The sequence below is a fragment of the Heteronotia binoei genome, chromosome 4, assembly GCF_032191835.1.
Source record: "Heteronotia binoei isolate CCM8104 ecotype False Entrance Well chromosome 4, APGP_CSIRO_Hbin_v1, whole genome shotgun sequence".
Taxonomy (NCBI): Eukaryota; Metazoa; Chordata; class Lepidosauria; order Squamata; family Gekkonidae; genus Heteronotia; species Heteronotia binoei.
This window is the reverse complement of record NC_083226.1, coordinates 54,306,567-54,317,500: the sequence shown is the minus strand read 5'-3', so window position 1 is coordinate 54,317,500 and position 10,934 is coordinate 54,306,567. Positions and strand designations below refer to the sequence as shown.

The window sequence follows — 10,934 nt, the reverse complement described above, 5'->3', positions numbered from 1 at the left end:
GTAACATATCTTTACCATTGCCACTTTATATGTCTTCCTATAGCATAATTTATCAGATTGGGTATGGGTGCACTACTGGTGTCACTCTGGACATCTCCAGCTCTCTTTGGGTCACCCAGTTCCATAGTAAATGAGGAAGCCAGTTTATGCCCCAGGGGCAGGCATAATGGAAACCTTGTCAATAGCTTCAAGGAACTTCATGTTCCACACTCCCACTGAAGACTCAGCTGAGCATGTGTGAATCCCTGTAGTGGTAGGCAATAGCCATATCATCCAAATGGTAATGTTGAAGGGGAGGCAAGATAGGTTGAGGCAGACCATTGGTATGGCAAGCCATTATTTGGACTACTGCTGGCATGGGTTAATAGTTCAGGGCTGCTTGCGTGGATGCTCTGAATGCACAGGTTCTCTATCAAAGCCATTTTCTTTGATTCTGTACTGAGTTTGCCTCTTCACAATTTCATTCACAGCAGCTCTGACAAGTCAACAGATGAGGTGGTGCTGGTATCCCGAAGCAGCTGCTCATGAGCGGGAAGTACCAGGTGGGGTTCTGTTTGGCCAGCCTTGTACCGTGCAGGAGCTCCCACTGTAGTAGGACAGATTGGTGTTAAAAAAATAAGATAACAAATAGTCACAGTAGGAAATTCTTGCAGGTTGGAATAAAATTCTTCAATTGTCAAAAGCATAATTTACAAGTCCTAGCACAAGGGTACACACTCTTTCCTCAAGCTCTGGTGAAAGGTCATTGTGCCAAGAGGTGATGGTATTGTTGGGGGTATCAGCCTGGATTGTGTCTTCACATCCACAGGTGAATCTGACATTGTTGAATGCTTCTCAGTGCAATCTTAGTGCATGTCTGAGCTTACATTGCTGAGTCAGTTATCGGGTGCTATGGACCCTGTTAAGAAATCAAATCATGGAGGCTGGGAAACTTAGTGGAAGTTATTTTACATTTCTAACAACGACTGTATATACACTGTATATACACACAAAACTCTGAAATTTACCCTGCTCTGTCTAGCACCCTCAAGCAAGTGCTCTCAGCAGCATGGCCTAAAATGGTCATATTACCTATAAAGTATTGCATAAAGCATCTTGCCAGAGCCTACTAAACCAGCATAGATACTAGTCATGAAGTACAGCCATCTTGTAAAGCAAAAATCTAAGAGCAGTATGCAACTTGCATGTTTCTGTTGTCATTGCAATTAATAAATCAATGGAACATAGGTTCCCCAATCTCACAATCTGGACATATGTGCAAACAGTAGATGCAGGTACCTAACTAGATAGGAACACACGTCATAATGTTCTTTCAGTTCCTGCTGAATTTGATGGATGCATCTAATGTGCAGGGGGAAAATGAATCTCCATCTGGGGCTTCTAATCTCATAAAACAAGAACTGAATCACAGCCATTATTTAAATTTTGCCTTGAAATGAAGTTCCAAATCTAGCTAATGAAGACTACTGAGGATTGAATGTACTAATTCTTTGTTTATTCTGATATATTTCAATATGAGATGTTATTTTTAATATTTTAACCCCCAGATTTTTGGAACTAGTAATCGAATGGCATTATTCAAAGATTTTATTCTAGATGCATTTCTAGTGTTGTGGAAGATATGACAAGATATTTTCATGGAGCTGATGTATAACTTTGTTTCACTCCTTATGTTTGAACTTACACTGTATAGAGACAGAAAAAGGGAAAGATTGAAAGACAAGGTATTTGGGGTGAAAGAGGATGGACCTTATATCATCAACTCAAAACAAGTTCTCTTAATATATAATTTTATGGACTTCTGAATGCAGGCCTCCCTGTCAAACCTGTCCATTTTGTGCATATCAGTTTAAACAATCTGTCAGGGTATCTGTCAGTTTAGAAGGCCTCACAGAAACAGGAGCTATTAAGAATGAACTCAGATCTGCTCAATGCCATAATCACCCTTACAGCCAACTACACAAAAATAGTAAAGAAAAAGTGAGTTGATTTATGAATCAGTTTCCTTTTTCCCTTCTTATACTTTCCACCTTAGTGTTCAACCTTTACATGATGAGCAGACACCAGTAGAAAGTTTGACGTGTATAGTAAAAAGTTTCCTTGAGAAATTTTTTATAATAATGCCCAATATCTCTATCAGACTGTCACATCTGTCCACTTGTGCTTTTGAACTGTGGGATAAATATTTTCAGAAAGCTGAGGATAAGGCCATATATTTGGACTGGGAATATACTACCTTTCATCTGGAAGAGGGAGAGACTTCCCAGATGCATCTTCTTCATAGAATCTACATATGAAAACTTCACCATCATTGCCTTTGCGGCATCAACAGCCATCACATCAACCCCAGTCCCCATCTCAGCTTTAGAGTTGGTGTTGGAACCACTGTGTGGAATATGGTGCTTCAGTGTGGCTCAACAGACCCCATCTCCACAAACTTGATGTCCAGTTCAATATAACAATGAGAATCATCAGCAAATGAACCCATTCCAACCTACTGGCTACCTATGTTGTGTCACATCACTCTCCTGCATCTCCAAAGGCAATATGCCCTTCTTCATGCATATAGAAAGATAATTCACCCCTACCGGCTGGCAGCCTTGCTGTAAGGTTGGGGGGCACCTTTGCCACCCTGGAGGGAAGAGGGGAAGAACTTACTGGCCCATTTGGGCATGCTTATGTGGGGGCGGGGTTTGCTGCAGTAATAGCAGCACCTTCCACACTCCCTTTTCAGTCTTTGGCTGGCAATCAACCCTCCCTCCCACCCTGATTGTTATGTAGGCAACTGCTGGTCACCTCCTGGTCTGAGGGGCCGAGTAGGAATTTTTTGCTCCCCAGCTGATTGGTGGGACTGTTGGAGTGTTTTTTCGCCTACTCTACATAGCATGTCAGAAGACTGAGGATTTGGCTACAGGGAGGTGCTGTTAATTAGGTTGGTCACTTTAGTTTTGGCAGGTTTTTCCTGTGTTTGATGTTCATATGTGGCTAGGGGAGAACCAAAAAGCATCCTCTTTTGTGGGTTAGGGGTCTGGCAGGATCAGCCTTGGGATTGGACAACCCAAAGTGGGAGAATGCAGACTATCCTTTGGGGCTAGTCTGGGGGCAGGGGAGATGTCTGTGGAATGGCAGGAGAGATGTCTGTTGTGACCCCTGGCCCTGACCTGGCCGCAGTTCAGGTTAGTCCTTGCCGTTTATTACTAAGATTTAAATAAAGTTGCCCATATTTATTTCCAGTGGTTTGTGTCTGACTCTTTATTCCGACTTGCGGGACAATTGAAAACAGAGCGTGTTGTCCATCCACAAAGACATGGCTGATGTGGGTCTATCCAGACTAAAGTCCTGACATGCAGCAATAAGACCTGTACCAATGCTGCAATTAAAAAATTTAAATCTAGGGAATTAATGATTGTGAACATGAATGCAATCCACTCAATATCTATAGCCTGAAAAGCACCAATGAGAAGTCGCAGGATTGGACTAGCCACATAAAGTATAGAAGATGGATAATAGAATACAAACAAGCTTCTGCATCTGTGCAGACTTGTTTAAATGGAGGGAAATACCAGGATCCAAATGTGATTGTGGTGCAGCCCACCTAGCTGTTTTCCATCTGTCACAGGAATGTGAGCATCATGCTTTCCAGGGAGGTGTGATGGAGCCCTTGTACTCCAGCTGTGATTGAGTGGATTGAAAATTTAGATACCAATATTTAGGGGGATTGTCCAATTGGTCTGTATACCTGTTGTATCTACTTAGTTACATATTTTATATTATTATATGTTTCCTTTATGTACCTCTGCCATAAAATAAATATATGAATAAATATTCCCCACTTCAGTTTGATCTACTTATCTAGCAAACAAAAGGCAAAGACTTTGATGAGTTAATGCATTAGAAGAAGACTGCAGATTTATACCCTGCCCTTTTCTCTGAATCAGAGTCTCAGAGTGGCTTACAATCTCCTTTACCTTAATCAAAATACCTCTGCTCCTATGAGGAGCTTTGATACTTAGGGGAGCCATAATTGATTTTGTAACAACAATAACCATGATACCATTCCCCAATTGATTTTGTGCCCAAGAAGCAAAATTGTAAATGCTTAAGGGTCCAGAACAATGGCAAACAATAAACACCACTTGTCAGCCCACTCAACTCTTCATGGTATTATTTTCATGCATATTTCCACCACTTGGAAAGTATTTTACTAGTTATATAGAGTTCACATCACATAGCTATCTCATCTCTTAACTTAGGAGAAGTCCTCAAACTCCCTGCTACTTTAGCTGCCAAGAAACTTTAATAATGCTCATTTTATATACTTATTTATATTCTATAAAATATTTCAAGGATGTGTGTCAGCAATGCCACTTTCCCAGAAAAACGTATATCCAATTAACATTATAAACATTAAGCTCTTCCAAAAAATATCAATAATATAGATAATTTATTCAGAGATGAGGTTGTTAATCTTGTTCTTAAGACATCAGAATTAATTAATGCCAAGATTCGTCAGAAAAGGATGTGCAGTGCAAATTTATAACTGCAAAAAGCCCAGGATGCATGCCAAAATGGAGAAAGGGGGCAGGAGACTGTACTGTGTGCAAAAAGAAAATAATTGCAAAACTACATTTTCCTGATATTTTCAGGGGGTTTTAAGCCAAAAAGAAACTAGAGCTTCTTTTTAGCTACCAATATAGCTGAGCCTGAGTAAAAGCTGATATTATCTGGCTTTTATTCAGGTTCAGCTGTGAGAAGGCATTTAAAGAGGTTATCTCTTTAAATGCCTTCTGGTTAGTTCACTTGCTGAGTTCACTTGCTGAGTCACGCGACTTGGCTTGGAGAAGGCATTTAAAGAGGGTATCTGCTGTGGCACAACTTGGCAAGTGAACTCAGAAGGCAGTTAAAGAGGCCATCTCTTCAAATGCCTTCTCCAAGCCATATTGGCATCACCACATGACTCAGCAAATGAAATAGTCAGAAGGCATTTTAAAAGACCATCTTCTGATTAGTTCACTTGCTGAGATTTTTTGACACTGTTAACTCATCACATGTACAGAATATACGTGCATACACTTGTAAATAGGTAGCACTCCCTGCAAATAACTGTATGGTCATCTGAGGTGGGGGCTAGTGAGCTCAACCTGCTCCCTCTGCACAAGTATAGTCATATGTGCATATTAAGTCTTGACAATCTAGCCCTTACTTGCACAGGTTTTTCCCTGAAGAACATTTAAACCACTTCTGTTCTCTCCTATCCACACATTAAAGACAAGGTCAGAATCATCTCCAGGTCATTGGTAGCTCTCATGATACACTCATGGCATATAATTATAATACTATTTGTTCCTTTTACCTTCTAGCCATGACAAACACACACTGTATTCGCCTGCAGTTTCTGTCCAGGCAAAGACTGCTTTGAATGACTCACATTTTAATATTACTACATGGTCTGAAGCACACCAGGAAGGAAATTTATTCCCTGCTGGCTGAGGGAAAAGGCCTTTATTGAGATCACTTCAATGTCTGCTCATTGTTGGACACTGGGCTGCAGCACCCGAGGTCAGCAAATGATTCTGTTTCTGCTGCAATCTAAGGAACTTCACCATGAAATTGTCCTTGAAGATAACAAATACAGAAGAGAATATACAGCATGCTGCTACTCCACTTCAGCAAAACAATGATAGAACAAGAAACAACACAGGACTAAAACCATTTAAAGTGAGGGTAGATTCATAACCACCATGTCTAACTCTGTTATGACAGGCTGAGTCACCTTAACTTTATGTAAGTCTAGGAAGCACTCATTCAGTGTGCTGGAAAGAGTAAAAGTTTTCCTGTTACACAGAAGTCTTTCTCCGATATCTGTTCTAGATATTTTAAAAATGTTAAATAGGGGGGTGGGATGGAGACAAAGACTTTACACCATGTCTACAGTTTCAAGAATCTTAAGACATAACTGAACAGACAGAGCCGGAAATAAAGTTGCCAGCCTGCCAACAAAGGTGCCAGCTTTCAGACAGGGCCTAAAGATCTGTTCTCCTGAGAAAATGGTTGGTTTGGAGGGTGGATTGCATGGTATTATACCAGCTGAGGTTCCTCCCCCTCTGCAAACCTTGTCTTCCCCAGGTTCTACCCCAAATCTCCAGGAATTTCCTAGCCCTAGTTGACAATTTCAGCTTGGGAAATCCCTGAAGGTTTGGAGAAAGTGCCTGGCAAAAATGAATATCATTCTAGGGAACCAGCACTGCTACCTGGATTTTTTGGGGTTTAAAATCTTTAAAGTCTACTGTAAAAACTGAATGGATTGATACAGATAACTAACCAGGGTTTGGTCTCTTATTTCAGAGTAGAAGATTATTCTCTTGCCAAGTGACAGAAGAATTACATTGCATTTCAAATGCGAATTTGTGGTGAAATGGTTGTGTCTATTGTAAAAACAATGACAACATTATCAACATAAACAGGTGTTCTTGTTCTTATATTGGAGGGCTGAAGCTAAATGAATATTGACTTGCCTAAGACCACTAATATATTTCTTGCAGATGCAATATTCAGGCAGGCAACATCCTGTTTTATGGCTCAATCTCTTAGTCACTTCCCTAAATCCACTCACTACCCACTGCTGACTGCAACAACACATGACTGGGTAAATATAACAGATACCTACAAAGGAAACTTTTGTGTGTGTGTGTATTTCATTCTGCTGAGCTTCAGGAAGGACTTTTCAGAAAAATTAGCAACCATGGATAGCAGGTTGGTTTGGGCGATAGCACCAGGAAGATGTTTTTTAAACTCTTCTCACCAGCATTGTTTTCCCAATCAAAACTGCTCCCCATTAACCTTTTAAAATCCCAGTAGTTTGATATCTTTAAAAAATGAAATGGGCAGGAAAACCTAATGTCTGCCTTGAAGCAACTATTGAGCAAGGGTATTCACCTAAACCAGCTACTTATCAGCTGTGCAACCACGGGGCATGAGAAGGGCTTTCTCTTTGTGATGGACAGCATTTGACTGAATCCTACCTGCCATACAGTATAGTGAGGCCCAGAACCTCTCAGCAGAATTTTGTGGAAAAAATAAATAAGATGCCAAAAAGTTGTTCTTGCTACTCTCCTCTCCTTTGTTACTACTACTGCTACCACCACCAATAAAAACAACAACACCCCTGATGTTATAGTTGTAGGGGAAAAATGAGGAATAGGAGAACAGGGGAAGATCACAAATACCAAGACCTACAAATAGAGTTTAAAAAGGTAACCATTCTGCTAGTTGTCCTTGGAGCCCTTGAAGCAGTGCCTAGAAGTCTTAGGAAACACCTGGACATTCTGGGCATTGAGTAAATAGCACCAGTTGAGCTACAGAAGACAGTGTTGGTTGTACCAGCAAGAATCATGCAAAGACACCTCTGCAATTCTCAAGAACTAGGCAAGATCTCGAATTGCAGAACACCATCTACAGGTCAAATATTTGATTGTGACAATTCACAATAATAATGCAAATAAAAACCCTCCATGTTGATGGAACAAATGGCTCTTACAAAACTTAAAGTGAAATCCTAAGCAGACTTATAACCTTCTAAGCCAGTTGACTTCAACAGACATTGTTAGAGGAGGGGGAGAGAGAGAGAGAGATTTGGAAAATGTTGCAAGGATGGAATTAACTACCTCCTCCCCAGCATAATGGTCCAGCCTCCCCCAGCAATCCATGCCCTCAACTCTTGTTTGCAGATAAATGTCAGAGGATCTGATCCTGGATCCCCCAAATCACATGCAGTTTGGCCTTCTATTTCCAAAGGGATAACATGAAATAACGATATCATCCTTTATGAATATTGCTGTCCCCTGTACTGAATCTTGACTTGTGAAATTGAATCAGGACATATCCATAACTCATTTCATTTTCTGATCTCAAGGATTTTATGTGTCTGTAAGCCTGCATCCCATGTTGATCAGGTACCTGTATCATTTCAACAGACATCCATTTCCACCTATATCCTGCTCCTGCTTATTAATAAAGCCCATACACTTCAGCAGCTTTAGAAACATGAGTCAAGAATATTGATTTTGTTTGGCAGGCAGAGGTCACTGGAAAAATGGGACTCTAGTCCTGTACGAAGGAAGACTGCATATATCAGTGGGCTGCACAATGCAGACAATTTCCATTTTAACCAATAGATGTGTATTTGATTTTCTTAAAAAATCTCTATACAGCCCAGACTACTCACATAAGATAATTCATAACTAGAAATCTTGTTTTGCTATAACAAGTAGAAAGATTATTAATAGGGTCACCACAGCAAGAGCTGAATGCTGGGCCCAGCCTCTATTTCACTCTGGTCTCTAGTGTATCTCCAATATTACAAATTATGTCACTGCAGCAAAAAATGCATCACCCATTAGCTTTGCTTTACTCTCAACCAGGAGTCATTTCATAGAAAATAAGTGCTGGAGCTCATTAGCACAACTCATTTGCATAACTTATTTGCACATGACACACACCCCTGACATCACTCCTGCTTCTTGAATTATAATTGTCATAATAAAACCTTACTCCCATCATACTTTTTAAATTACTATGTGCCCAAGGTGGCATGATGATGATTTTCATCTGTCTGCTTTATATGTTTTGCTTATGTTCCCATTTGTTGGTGGCGGGGAAAACCACAAAATTTAGAGGTTCCAGAGATCTGCTCCTGTGAGATCCTGCTTAAAATGAGGCCTGCTTTCTAGTGGCTAGGAACAGCTCTCCAGAATTTCAGGTCAAAGTCTTTCACATTATTACCTACTAACTGATCCTTCTTTAACTGAAAAGAAAGAGATTGAACCTAGCACCTTCTGCCTTCAAAGCAGATGCTTGACCACTCCCAACTCACTATTAGCCAAAAGAAAGGAGGAAGACTAATGAGTAAAAGACTAAAGTCACTTCTAGGCTTCCCAATCCCCAGGTCCCAGCGGGGGTTCTTCCACTTTCCCAGGCTCTTTCCCACCCCCAGTCAGCTGGCCAGTGGGGGGAAGCCCCGTTCCCAAGGGACCATGTGCCTTTCCACCTCCGGAGGCTTCAGTCTCCAATTGAAAGGCTTCCTCTTGGGATGGTGTGTCTGTGTTACTTTGAAGAAGTTGGCAGCAACTTGTGAATAGAGAGGCCAATCCCTCGCTTCAGAGTCACCAGAAATGGGGCGGGGACGAAAACATCTGCTGAGGATTTCATTATTCCCTATGTGGAGATCGATTCACATAGGGTATGATGGGGAATTAATCTGGAGGTTTCGGGGCTCTGGGGGAGCTGTGTTTTGAGGTAGAGGCACCAAATTTTCTGTATAGTATCTAGTTCCTCTCCCCAAAGACCCCCCAAGTTTCAAAACAATTGGACCAGGGGGTCCAATTCTATAAGCCCCAAAACAAGGTGCCCCTATCCTTCATTATTTCCTATGGAAGGAAGACATTTTAAAAGGTGTACTGTCCCTTTAAATGAGATGGCCAGAATTCCCTTGGAGTTCACTTATGCTTGTCACACCCTTGTTCCTGGCTCCACCCCAATGTCTCCTGGCTCCACCTCCAAAGTCTTCTGGCTCCACCCCCAAAGTCCCCAGATATTTCTTGAATTGTACTTGGCAACCCTAGTCACTTCTCATTCGCAAGGAAGACTAAGGCCATTTCACACCACTTCCCTGCCAAAATCCTATTGAGGGAGAATTGACCTTCATAAGACCTGAATTAACAATTGCCATTTCAGAAGTCTGGAGGTCCATCAGTGGCTATTAGCTATATATATATATACATACATACATACATACATACATACATACATACATACATACATACATACACACATACATACACACACACATACATACATACATACACACACACACACACACACACACACTGTGGCTAATTTTTTGCCACTGTGTGACACAGAGTGTTGGACTGGATGGGCCATTGGCCTGATCTAACATGGCTTATCTTATGTTCTTAGGTCATATCTGATTGTGCTTTCACATGAAGGAAGCCAGTACTTTTTCCCTGCTACAGGGTTTCTAAGCAACCAAATATTAACTTGGCCTTCCACCCTTGTCAGAACTACTTGTTCAACTTCCTCAAGGCAGTGCCTTCCAAAGTAATAACCTTCTCCCTTTCACTTCACATGAGCCAATGAGACTTTCCCCCCCAAAAAAGTTGTCATCCTCTCCCTTTTATCTGACCTTTGGAGTTAGGGTTGCCAATCCCCAGGTGGGGGCAGGGGATCCCCCAGTTTGGAGACCCTCCTCCCACTTCAGGGTTATTAGAAAGCAGGCGGGGGTGGGGGAATGTATGCTGGGCACTCTATTATTCCCTGTGGAGACCGATTCCTATAGGGTATAATTGAGAATTGATCTGTGGGTATCTGGGGCTCTGAAGGGGCTGTTTTTTGAAGCAGAGACACCAAATTTGCAGCATAGCAGCTAATGGCTCACCTCAAAACATCAGGCAAGTTTCAAATGGATTGGACTAGCGTGTCCAATTCTATGAGCCCCAAAAGAAGGTGCCCCTATCCTTCATTATTTCCAATAGAGGAAAGGTATTTAAAAGGCATGCGATCCTTGAAATGTGATGGCCAGAACTCCCTTTGGAGTTCAGTTATGCTTGTCACAACCTTGCCCCTGGCTCCACCCCCAAAGTCTCCTGGCTCAACCCTCAAAGTCCCCAGATATTTCTTGAATTGGACTTGGCAACCCTATGTCCATGATTCTTGTTTTTTTCATTCTCAGTTTCTTGAAGACTTTGGAAACTCAAGTAGGCAATGGTATAGCATCTTATCTACTGGTTTTTTTCTAGGGTTGCTGTGTTTCCACTCATTTGAATACCAGTTGCTAAATGGATGGCAAAAGGATTGCAAAAGGCTTCAAAAAAAGGGATTTGCCTCCCCAATTTCATATCTTTTGAAGACTAATGGTG

General features: G+C 41.4%; 1 pseudogene; it reads right to left on the bottom strand.

Annotated features, from left to right (window-relative positions):
• Nucleotides 1-223: 223 nt before the first annotated feature.
• The window catches only part of LOC132570106 (protein CBFA2T1-like), a 41,335-nt pseudogene continuing 30,624 nt past the window's right edge, over nt 224-10,934 (bottom strand).